Here is a 10492-nt window from a genome sequence, read left to right as displayed (position 1 = left end):
GATATTAGTACAAGGTAACCTCGTTTGGTGTGATACAAGCATTGAATTTCGTCTTAGTGACTGGTAGCACGCTTAACTATATCATTATACGATATCAAAATGTTTGAAGGAAATGGTACAAGGTCATTTGCTGAAAACTGTTTGTTCTTACTTGGATGAATTTCTGAACTGTACATTAGTCTGCAAATATTCAATGCATGCAGTTTGTTTGTAACGATCCATCTTTAGTAATTTTAAAGACCAATTCTCTGTAAAAACCAAAAAAAGTTGGAAACTCATAGTCACAGATTTCCTTTAAACCGATTTTTTCTTGAAGAGGGTGCAAAATTAAGAAAATCCTGTTTTTCATTTTTTCAATATATGTCCCAGTTACCATGGAAACGAGGATGCAAATCCCCAACTTGCTGAATTTTCAAAAAAGTAGGGGTGCGTGCCTATTTTGTTATCTGGAAAGTACTAGAAAGTGTCCTTTATTTTCGTACTTGCAAATTTTAAAGGCAAATGAACAAGGTTTCATACCAAACTAATATTTCCAAATATTTATTTGATTCTTGTATGATCTAGACTTTTATCTGCAAGAAAAAATATATTTATGGAGCAAAACATATGTTTATATTGTGCTCTACATCTTGAAAAGTGCACAGGTCTCAGCAGAAAAGTATATTTGTTTGTTTAAAGGGAAGATGATATTTCGAAAAGAAACATAAATCGTAGTGGGTCATTCAGACACATTCTTGTAGATTTGGGCCAAAGTTTATGATTTGGGGCATTTTTCCTATTTTTATTACCTCCCCTTGATGCTCTTCATTTAGGAAATCACAAAGAGCTTATCTAAGTTTACTCCTGGATTATGCTGAATTCAGATTTCCACTCGGATTTTGCAAATTTTTAGTATATAGATACAATGACAGTCAGAGATTTTATGCTAAATGGGCATGGGATGCTTGGATGTGCCCCTTCAAACCAAGTCCACGTTTAAAATTTGCTGAATAGCGACATTGTTTGGGAAAAATACTCTGACAGAAAAGAGTCTAAACTGTGGATAGACATCAGTCTGACATCTGTGTGTTTATTTCCATAAGTGAAGTTTGTATCAACTGACTGAAGGATCAGTGTTAAAGGATAACACTACAATGAAAACAGGTGAGTCTCATAATATTTTATGTTTTAATATGACATGTAAAAATTCCAAGCTATGCAAGATAAGTGCTCACTTCCTTCAACAGATTCAAAGACCATACAGAGGTTATTTTCTTAAATATTGGACAGACATTTCTTATTATTTTACCAAGATAAAACTTACAGGCATTTTTCCATCATTTTGGGAATACCATGCACCAACACCAGTGGAATTGGGAAAATGCTCTCAGAAATTGTCTAATGTGGAAATTTCCAAATTACCAAAATCTATGTAAAGATATTTTTTGTGTAAATTAAGCAACACTATAAATGTTGTTGTAATAACCTAAATATAGATATATACAAATTTCAAAACCATTTTAAAACATCAAACAACCATATAAGGTAACACATTTGGGAATTTCATATTCAGACTTGGGAAGAAACATACTGTTTTCTTTGGGATTACCTCCTTTTATTGGAGGTAGATTTATAATGGAAAAAGCCCTGATTTTAGTTGTAAATGACCATTAGCATGCTTTTTATGTTATTTGTAAAAAGCAGATAAAGACATATTTTCATATCAAAATGTATATATTTTTGTAAATTTATTTGTTTTGTTTTTCAGCTGTGAGTTGTTTCTTTTGAAAATGACTGCTTGATGATAAAGTTTCAAACAACTATGAAGTGAGTGGATGTTCTAGAGAGGTAATCATAATTTTAGTCATTTGCAACAGTGTATGTGTTTGCCAAAGTACCTGCAGAAATATAGACTTACTGAAGTAAAAACTCACTGAATGCTGAAAAATGAAAACATTTAATTGCATCCATTGCTACACATAAGTCAGCATGTTTTAATCTGCACATGCCTGTTTTACAAGTACATATTGAATGTAAATGGTTTGTGTCAAAGTTAATATGTTTTTATATATATTTACACATCAGAGGCCTACATGTATTTAAATAAAGAATAAAGTCCCCCACATGCCCATATTCATACAAGTATGAAATCTTGACCTCTCAATCTATGATACAAGAATAGCTAGTAGGACTTCATATAACTTAAATTGACATACATTTGTATTGTGACTATAAATATTGATAAGTTTTTGAAATTTTAAAATATACCCTTTTTCAGAAAAGGACCCTCTGCACATGTATGAGAAACAGATTTTACTTTTAAAGTGGCCCATATAATGTTGAAAAGGATGAAATCCTGTATCTGTCAAAATGTAACAACAGTAACAACCATTTTAGTTTGATTTGTGTATATTCCAGACTAATTCTTCAAAGAATGAATAATCATCATCATGCTTATATTGGAATAAAAGGAAGGAAGGTATCTACATTTTATTTATAGTTTGTCTTAGTCTCTGATCAGGTCTGATTTCAGACCTTTATAAATGCTTTATTGAATGTTATTTTTTGACAGAATATTTATGAACTTTGTTTAGAATTTCATGTATCTTAAATTTAATCAAAGTGTAGCAAAGTCAAAAGTATTTAATGTATTTCATACAATTGTTCCTTTTAAAATCATTTCAAGGAGGGGGAGGTCTATGTGATAAATTATTTTCATTAAAAGAATAAAAGAAGATGTATATATTATTTATTAAAATTTATTAAATGGTTGAAATAGTGTATGTAATTTTTATTCATTTACAAATTTGTGAAAGGAAACCCTCCAGCTGGCTTGTAGAAGATCAATAGTTCTACCCAGTAACATGATGTCACAAATATTTTATCTGGAAAGCCCATCCCCATCCCACCACCACCCATAGTCAAATGAAAGACATTCAGATTGTTATTCTCTCACATCTCTATTTTTCAGTGACAGCTACAGTCAGGGTAAAAGTAAATGCAGTCAGAAGACCTCTGATATCACCTGAAGAGCCAGCCTTCTCAAGATTCTGTATCAAATAAAAATAACAAGGACTGCTAAAAAGACTTTTTATAACTTGCAAATGTGCAGCCTGTGACATAACTGTCTGATCCAGGTAGTTTAGTGTTGACAAGATGACATTTCATCTCTATAGTAGAGGACACAAGTTTGAAATGCAGTATGTCATTGTGAAGGCAAAATGTTTATGAAAATAGTGTGTGTGTGTTTCCCAAATAGAGAGGCTGAAAGTGGGGAATCATCAATTAGTGTTTTTGGAATAAGTTATGGACATCTGAATAGTAAAGATCTGTCCCTTTTTTGGATTGCCACAGACAAAAATAATGATTGGTGCCTTTGACATAAATAGAAGAACTCGCACTGGACACCCTGAAGATGGAATTACAAGAATGTATGTTGTTTGCATTAATGTTTTTTTTTCTTCAGATTTATGGAAAAACAATTAGAATGTCATTTCTTAAAAATGTTGATAGTTGTTTAACCAAAGGCCCTGTAATTGAAAAATATCTTTATTCTTGACTTTATCATGTTTATATTAAAATAAAAAAAATTTGATACTGTTTGATTACTTTTGCATGTATAACATTAAATTTGTTATATTTAAATTTGATAAAATTTAATGTATTTTGAAAAAGATGCACTTGAACATATCTAAATGGAATAAACACATGACAGTCTTTGAATATCTGTAAAAAAGCACATATTTTGCAGTTCTCATCAGATTTGGTTACCAATTTACAGCATAATTATACATGAAGGCTTATTACTCAAACATATGCAGATCTAATTGTATATTTTCTACCATAGATAATTTTATTTCATATAGATTTTTTAAATCTTTTAAAAATACTGAGAAAATATAGCAAAACAATGGTTGAATTAGTATACTTGATTTTGTGAGACTGTTGAAATATTACAATTCTTTTTCCCTCTTAAGCCTGTATCATAAAATTATATTTTCTGATGAAATTTATTTTTTAAGAATGTTGCAATGCAGATTTTAATGAAAATTCATACATTTGTAAAGTTACCTATATTGTGTTAGGTAATAACTTAAGCCCATATATACTAATTGGCCAATGATTAAAGAGAACATCTGAGTTTCTAGCTGACTGTCTGACTAATTTAAGACCTCATTCATGTAACAACATCTATTAATCTTCAGAAATCCAGTAAAATTGTCATCTGTAAAACAGGTTTCATTCTAAGATATACAAGGCATATAACATCCTATTTTACCAGCATGTATTTACTTCAATAAATAAAGTAGATTTAGTTGTGTATTTTGATAAATTTCAGAAAAAGCATTAGGAGATATTTCTGCAACTGCAGTTTGTATTAACTGAGTATTTACTGGCACTGGAATGTGCATGATCAGGGTTTTTCTGAATAAACTTAGTAAAGTCTTAAATCTACATTATCTATAGCTATCTGTAAAAAGTCTAGCCATTGTCTTGATAGTTTGAAAGAATTAAATACATTTGAGCCGCACCATGAGAAAACCAACATATTGGCTTTGCGACCAGCATAGATCCAGAGCAGCCCGCGCAGTCTGGTCTGGATCCATCCTGTTCGCTTTCAAAGCATATTGCAATTAGAGAAACTGTTAGTGAACAGCATGGATCCTGACCAGACTGCACTGATGCACAGGCTGGTATGGATCCATTCTGGTCGCAAACGCACTATGTTGGTTTTCTCATGGCGCGGCTCATTTAAAGTTGTATCTAGCAAAATATTGACTAAACTGTTCTGTAGATAATTTGATTTAATTTGATTGTTAAAGGAAGAATGTGCATCATGATTGTTATTACATAAACATACTGTATTATTTTTTAAATATCATGATATTTTTCAGTCTTGGATTACACTGTTATTTGTTCATAATTTTGAAATGTATTTAAAATGTAAATATTAAATCAAATGGCGAAGTAGACATGATTTTGCTTTTACTACTATTTGTTTCCATGGCAACAAAATGATTTCCAAAGGTGAAAGGACACTGTCTTTACACAAACACACATAGATATTTTTATGCCGATTCTTCTCCTTAAATTCCCCGATTTCTCCCTAAATTCTGTGGAGGACTTCTCCCTCAAATTTTGACCTAGGATGATCCCTGTTTTTTAATGCAAAATGAATGTTGTAACCATGGCAACTTGAAAAAAAAATTGGACAGTCATGATTAGTAACCATACAATACCTTAAAGGCCAGTGTCAGTTGGTTATGAGTATTTCCAACTGCTTTGAAACTCAAAATTAGTTTACCCAAAAGAAAGAAAAGTGCATACAAGGTTGTTGAGAACTGACCTTGTGACAATGCTTTAAGTTTCATAGATCATGATTATGGTTGTATCCTTCTTAATTCTGCCCAGAATGTGCTTCAGGTGCGTTAGATGCATTGACAGTTTGCAGATGAACTTTTCTTGTTTCATAGAATACAAAATTGATACAGAAAGTGCTTTAAAAAGGTCTGAATTATAATTTTCTTGTACGTTGCCATGGTAACGGAACATTCTCCTTAATTTCTAGACAAAGTGTTGGACAGTATAACTTTGTAAAATTATTTTACATGAAATACTTATGTTTTGCAACAATTCTGTATCTGGCAATGTAATATTATTTCAGGTTATTCTGTAATTTAGGCATAAATGAGTTTGCTGAAAACTCATTTTTTGTCAATTTTCAAATTTCTGTAAAAAGCTCAAATATGAATGACCCACTAAAATTCCTCCTTAAATTGAAATGGGTATTATAGCTCTGCTGAATCCATACAAGTATTATATTCAGATGCGTGCACTTTTTTTTCTATTAGAAGTTGAAAAATATACATGCAGACCAATTTTTAAAGATAATGTAAAATCTTAAAAGGGGGTATTTATAAAATTGTTGCTTCTAAAACTGTGAATATGTTGGAAGACAATATTTGTTTTCAATAATTACATCATGTATGTATTTCAGGCAAATATGAAAATTAGTGCTGTATTGCAGACATAGAGACCACTATGTGTAAAGAAAATTGTAACATTTTAGTAAAATTTGACTCTCAGAAATTGCCATTTTTCGCAAAAAGTATAATGTTCCCGTTTCCATGGTAACCAGAGCTGATTCATATCTTTTCCCCCTTGATTCTTCATATATGGCTTGAATACTAAAAAGGGTGCAAATATGAAGTAATTCTGAGACTATGAGTTTCCGACCCCTTCTTTAATTTTTTGGTTCTTATTTTCAGTCCTATCTAAAACACTAACTTTAAACAATGTGAGTGAGAAAGATTTGTTGTAACAGCCTACAGGAGACAGTCAGCTAAGAAACAGTGCATTATTTTCAACTCTTCATAAACATGAGTATGTATGAAGTAATGTCCAAAAGATAAAGAGTGTACATTACATCAGTAAACACTATTCACATCAGAAATATACATATACATTTTTGGCAACAAAATGATATTCAACAGGATTAAGAAGTAAGTCAAAAGACTTTTGCAAATCTCTCTTCATATCAGTATAAAGATAGATATAGCATGATACAACAGAAAGTAAAGCCATACATAGCATGTATATATGCAGTTTTATACTAACAGATGTTATGTATATTTTATAAGAAATATAAATAAGTGAAAAAAAAACAATCAGACAAACACGTATTGAACCTTGACCGTTTGATTGATAAATTGGGTTGACACTATTGGGCAGTATAGAATCATAAGGAAATCGTAGAACAGGTATTAGTATATGTATATGAAAAACATGTTTCGGTAGTAGGAGAAGTTATTATTATAAGTTATTATTATCATTATTATTATTATTATTATACCACATTTGTACAGCACTCTTTCCATGCACATGTACACGTTCAAAAAGGGCTTTACAGAATAAATTGCAAACAATACAAACGATAACACATTCAACACAAACAAAAATTGCATTTTCACATTTGCAAAATAAGACATAAATCAAACAATGCAAGCATATTATATATACATATTTAAAAAGTATTTAAGTGACCCTAGGATGAAATAATGTTCTATGCTGTGATATACAGAAATATGTGTTAGTCAGTTTACGAAATGTTGCACAAAGAAATGTGTTTTAGCAGGGTTTTGAAAGCAGCCAGTGAGTCAGCTTCCCTGATCTCGGCGGGAAGGGAATTCCAAAGCTTGAGAGCAGTGAACGAACAGTTCCGATTGCCATACATCACGGTTTTAGTCTTTGGCATAACCAGTGACAGTGTGTCTTGTGATCTTCGGTTTCTGACCGGTTTGTACACTTCAATCATATTCCTTATATAGGCAGGAGACTGACCGTGTAGAGCCTTAACGGTGTGGGTCAGAACCTTGTATTGCACTCTGTATTTCACTGGCAACCAATGAAGCTCCTTCAGAACTGCGACGGAGCGTCTTAGTGATAACGCAAGCTGCCGTGTTCTGGATATGTTGTAACTTGTCAAGTGTGCTATTTGGAATACCACTTTACAAGGCATTACAGTAGTCTAACCGTGACTTAATCAGACTGTTGACATGGGTCTTGGTGGCTTCACTGGTAAGATACCGCCTGACGCAACCTTTTCTGCGTAGTTATGCATATCCAGCCCGGCACACAGTTTACTTGTTGTTCCATATCCATACTGTTGTCAAATACTGCACCAAGATTACTAACACATCTTGTAGATTTTATCACAGAGTCATCGACCTTCACCGAGACGTCCTCACTGTACTTGGAGTTATGCTTTGATGTGAATAACATTACCTCCGTTTTATCAGCATTGAGCTTTAGCATGTTGCAATGCATCCACGAGACAATGATGAAGCAGCCCATGACGCCTGCATATGGTAACAACGGGTTTAGTGTATATGATATAGTTCTTTTGACCAAGCACTGATTCGTGGGACACACTGTACTTTATCAACATAGGCGTCGGCATCTGCAGTTTGTTGCTAATATTTTCCAGGCCTACCGCTTTCTTTAACTAAATTTATTTCAATACTGGTGAGACTTCTGATGGTTTTATGTTTATTTTGTCTAGTAAATAAATTTCAGCATTGTGGGTTGTATCTAGTAACCATTTTTACAGTCTTCAATTTCATTTGTAAGGGGAAGAAATTATTTATGGAATTTGTTTTCTTTGTTTTTGTGGTGTATCTTTCGTCAGTGTCAATTATTATGTTAACGGTATCAGTCAGGTCTTTAAAGACCTGTTTTAGCTCAATTCACATGACAAAAGAAAATTGTCGCATACCAAAGATCATACTGTAAGCTAGTAGTCTATAGCGAAGCAAGAAGTTCTCGCTTTTTTTGTGTTCTACTTCTGTGTACAAGCGTAAGAAAACAGGGCTAAGACTAATAATTTGACTTAAGTCTTGACTAAGTCTTAAAATATCGACTTAAGCTTATTCATCAAAAGTCTTAGACAAAAAACTAAGTCCAAAATTTGAGTCGATTTTAGGACTTGTAGCTACCTGTCTTAAGTCAAACTTAAGTCAAAAACAAAAATGGCTACCCCCTATATTATTTTGCAAGGTCGAGTTCTACAAAGAAGACCAGTAATATTTCGGGACAGGTTGAATCCTTTAGATTATATGAGTAAACGGAACTTGTCAAGAGGTAGAGAAATTGCCGATGTGCACTTATTGAAGTATGTGGCTTGTCGAATGTGGATGTTTTTAGGGCTACAGCTAGGTTACACAGCTTACCTGTGTCATTTCAAGTTCTATGTGGAATTCGGTTTTATGCCACCGGGGGCTTCCAAACGGTCATCTTCGACGTTAATAATAAAAGCTAGGCATGTGACAGACATTACGAGAGCACTTGTAAGACTGGGCCACACGATACATTTTACCGATGCAAATGATTTAGTGCCTTCCATCAAAATAATGTATAGAGTGTACAGACGAACACGAAATAGCCAAAACGCCTGAATAAAGTACACTTCATCAGGTATTCCGAAATGCACGTGAACAGTTTCAAATTAACAATGGTTCAGGCCGTGAGAAAATCAAACTAATGCCTTTTGGTAACATACATCGCAGTCTAATCTGCATCCACACTGTTCGATTATTCATCATAGATAACTTCATTCACTTTATAACATAGTGTGCAACGAACTTACTGATATATGGTGGCCGATTTCTGCCAGTGTTGTTCTGTCGTTCTGGCGCCCCCGCCATAACGAAAGAACGACGTTTTCACATTTGTCGTTGTCTTGTTCTGTCGTTCTGGCGCCCCCAACAGAACGACGTTTTCCTCTTTTGGCGTTATTCCGTTCCCTTTTTCTGGTGCATCCGCCAAAACGAAAGAACGACGCTCATAACGAGGGAACGAAACAACGCCAAAACGTCGTTCTGGTGGTGGCGCCAGGACAGCAGAACGAGACAATGCCAAATGTGAAAACGTCGTTCTAAATCAGCCACCATACTGATAATTATATCTTTCTCTTTTTACAATAATAATAAACATAATGACGTTTGTTTTTGTACTGCGAGGATCAAATGTACAGTCAAAGTCTGATAACTTCGCTATGATTATTTGGACGAGTCCAAACCAGAAGGGTAACCGATTATTTGCATGATTTAAGTACGCATTTGTACGCAAGCGGGCTCGACAAAAATGTAAATACATTTTGTCCGCCTATAATATATAGCAACTAATAAGTGATATAATACATGTAATGACTGTATTAAAGTATAATGACGGGAGACGTCCGCATAGCTAAATTTTTGACCTCTCATGAAGTTCTAGTTGCCCATGATCTTTGCGTAACATCTAACGAAAATATAAATTGAATTTCATAATTATACAAAGGACCAACCACATGATCGAAAAGACAAACAAGTGCTTCCTAAGGTAAACGGGGTATACAAATCCATAATAAACAAAGAGTCAATGTAAACATAAGCTGTATTTCACGCCTAAGAAATAGCATGATACTTGTGGAGCTGTTTTCCGAAAAAAAACACATCTATTACCACTACCCCCACCCCTCCCCTTCCCCTGCCCAAGCAATTTACCTGTACTCGCCGCTTGGAGCATTGTTTATTATATTTTATGCAGAAGGAACATACAAACTGAGGGACAAGCCCATTACTACACACACGCGCGCACACTACACATATCACCGTGTAGACCACTCCGGCTATTTAGTTTTTGTTTTAGAAAATAAAAGGCGAAACTATTTCATATAGATGAAATCACAAGGTGACAGCGAAAATTGTGTTTTACATTTGTAGGAAACTGTTGTTACATATGTGACCACAATTTTGTTTCTACATTTGTGACGCTTTTTATTACATATGTATGTCACCAGCAACGTTTTTACATTTGTAACAACTCGGTTTTACATTTGTAGAAAGATTTTACTTAAACGGTAATATTATTTTACGTTTGTTACCATTTTTACATATGTGACCATTTTTACATTTGGGGGTCCTACAATCATTTCTTTTTCTAAATGAATGTTTGTACAAGAATCCTGCCATTA

General features: G+C 33.5%; 1 long non-coding RNA gene across 1 annotated transcript; it reads left to right on the top strand.

Annotated features, from left to right (window-relative positions):
• Positions 1 to 848: 848 nt before the first annotated feature.
• Positions 849 to 4952, top strand: LOC128559413 (uncharacterized). The gene is made up of 4 exons (XR_008372334.1): positions 849 to 1143; positions 1748 to 1827; positions 2398 to 2458; positions 2951 to 4952. It is a non-coding gene; the product is annotated as an uncharacterized LOC128559413 (long non-coding RNA).
• Positions 4953 to 10492: the final 5540 nt, after the last annotated feature.

The sequence above is a fragment of the Mercenaria mercenaria genome, chromosome 9 (assembly GCF_021730395.1).
Source record: "Mercenaria mercenaria strain notata chromosome 9, MADL_Memer_1, whole genome shotgun sequence".
NCBI classification, from domain to species: domain Eukaryota; kingdom Metazoa; phylum Mollusca; class Bivalvia; order Venerida; family Veneridae; genus Mercenaria; species Mercenaria mercenaria.
This window is presented reverse-complemented; position numbering and strand designations above follow the sequence as displayed.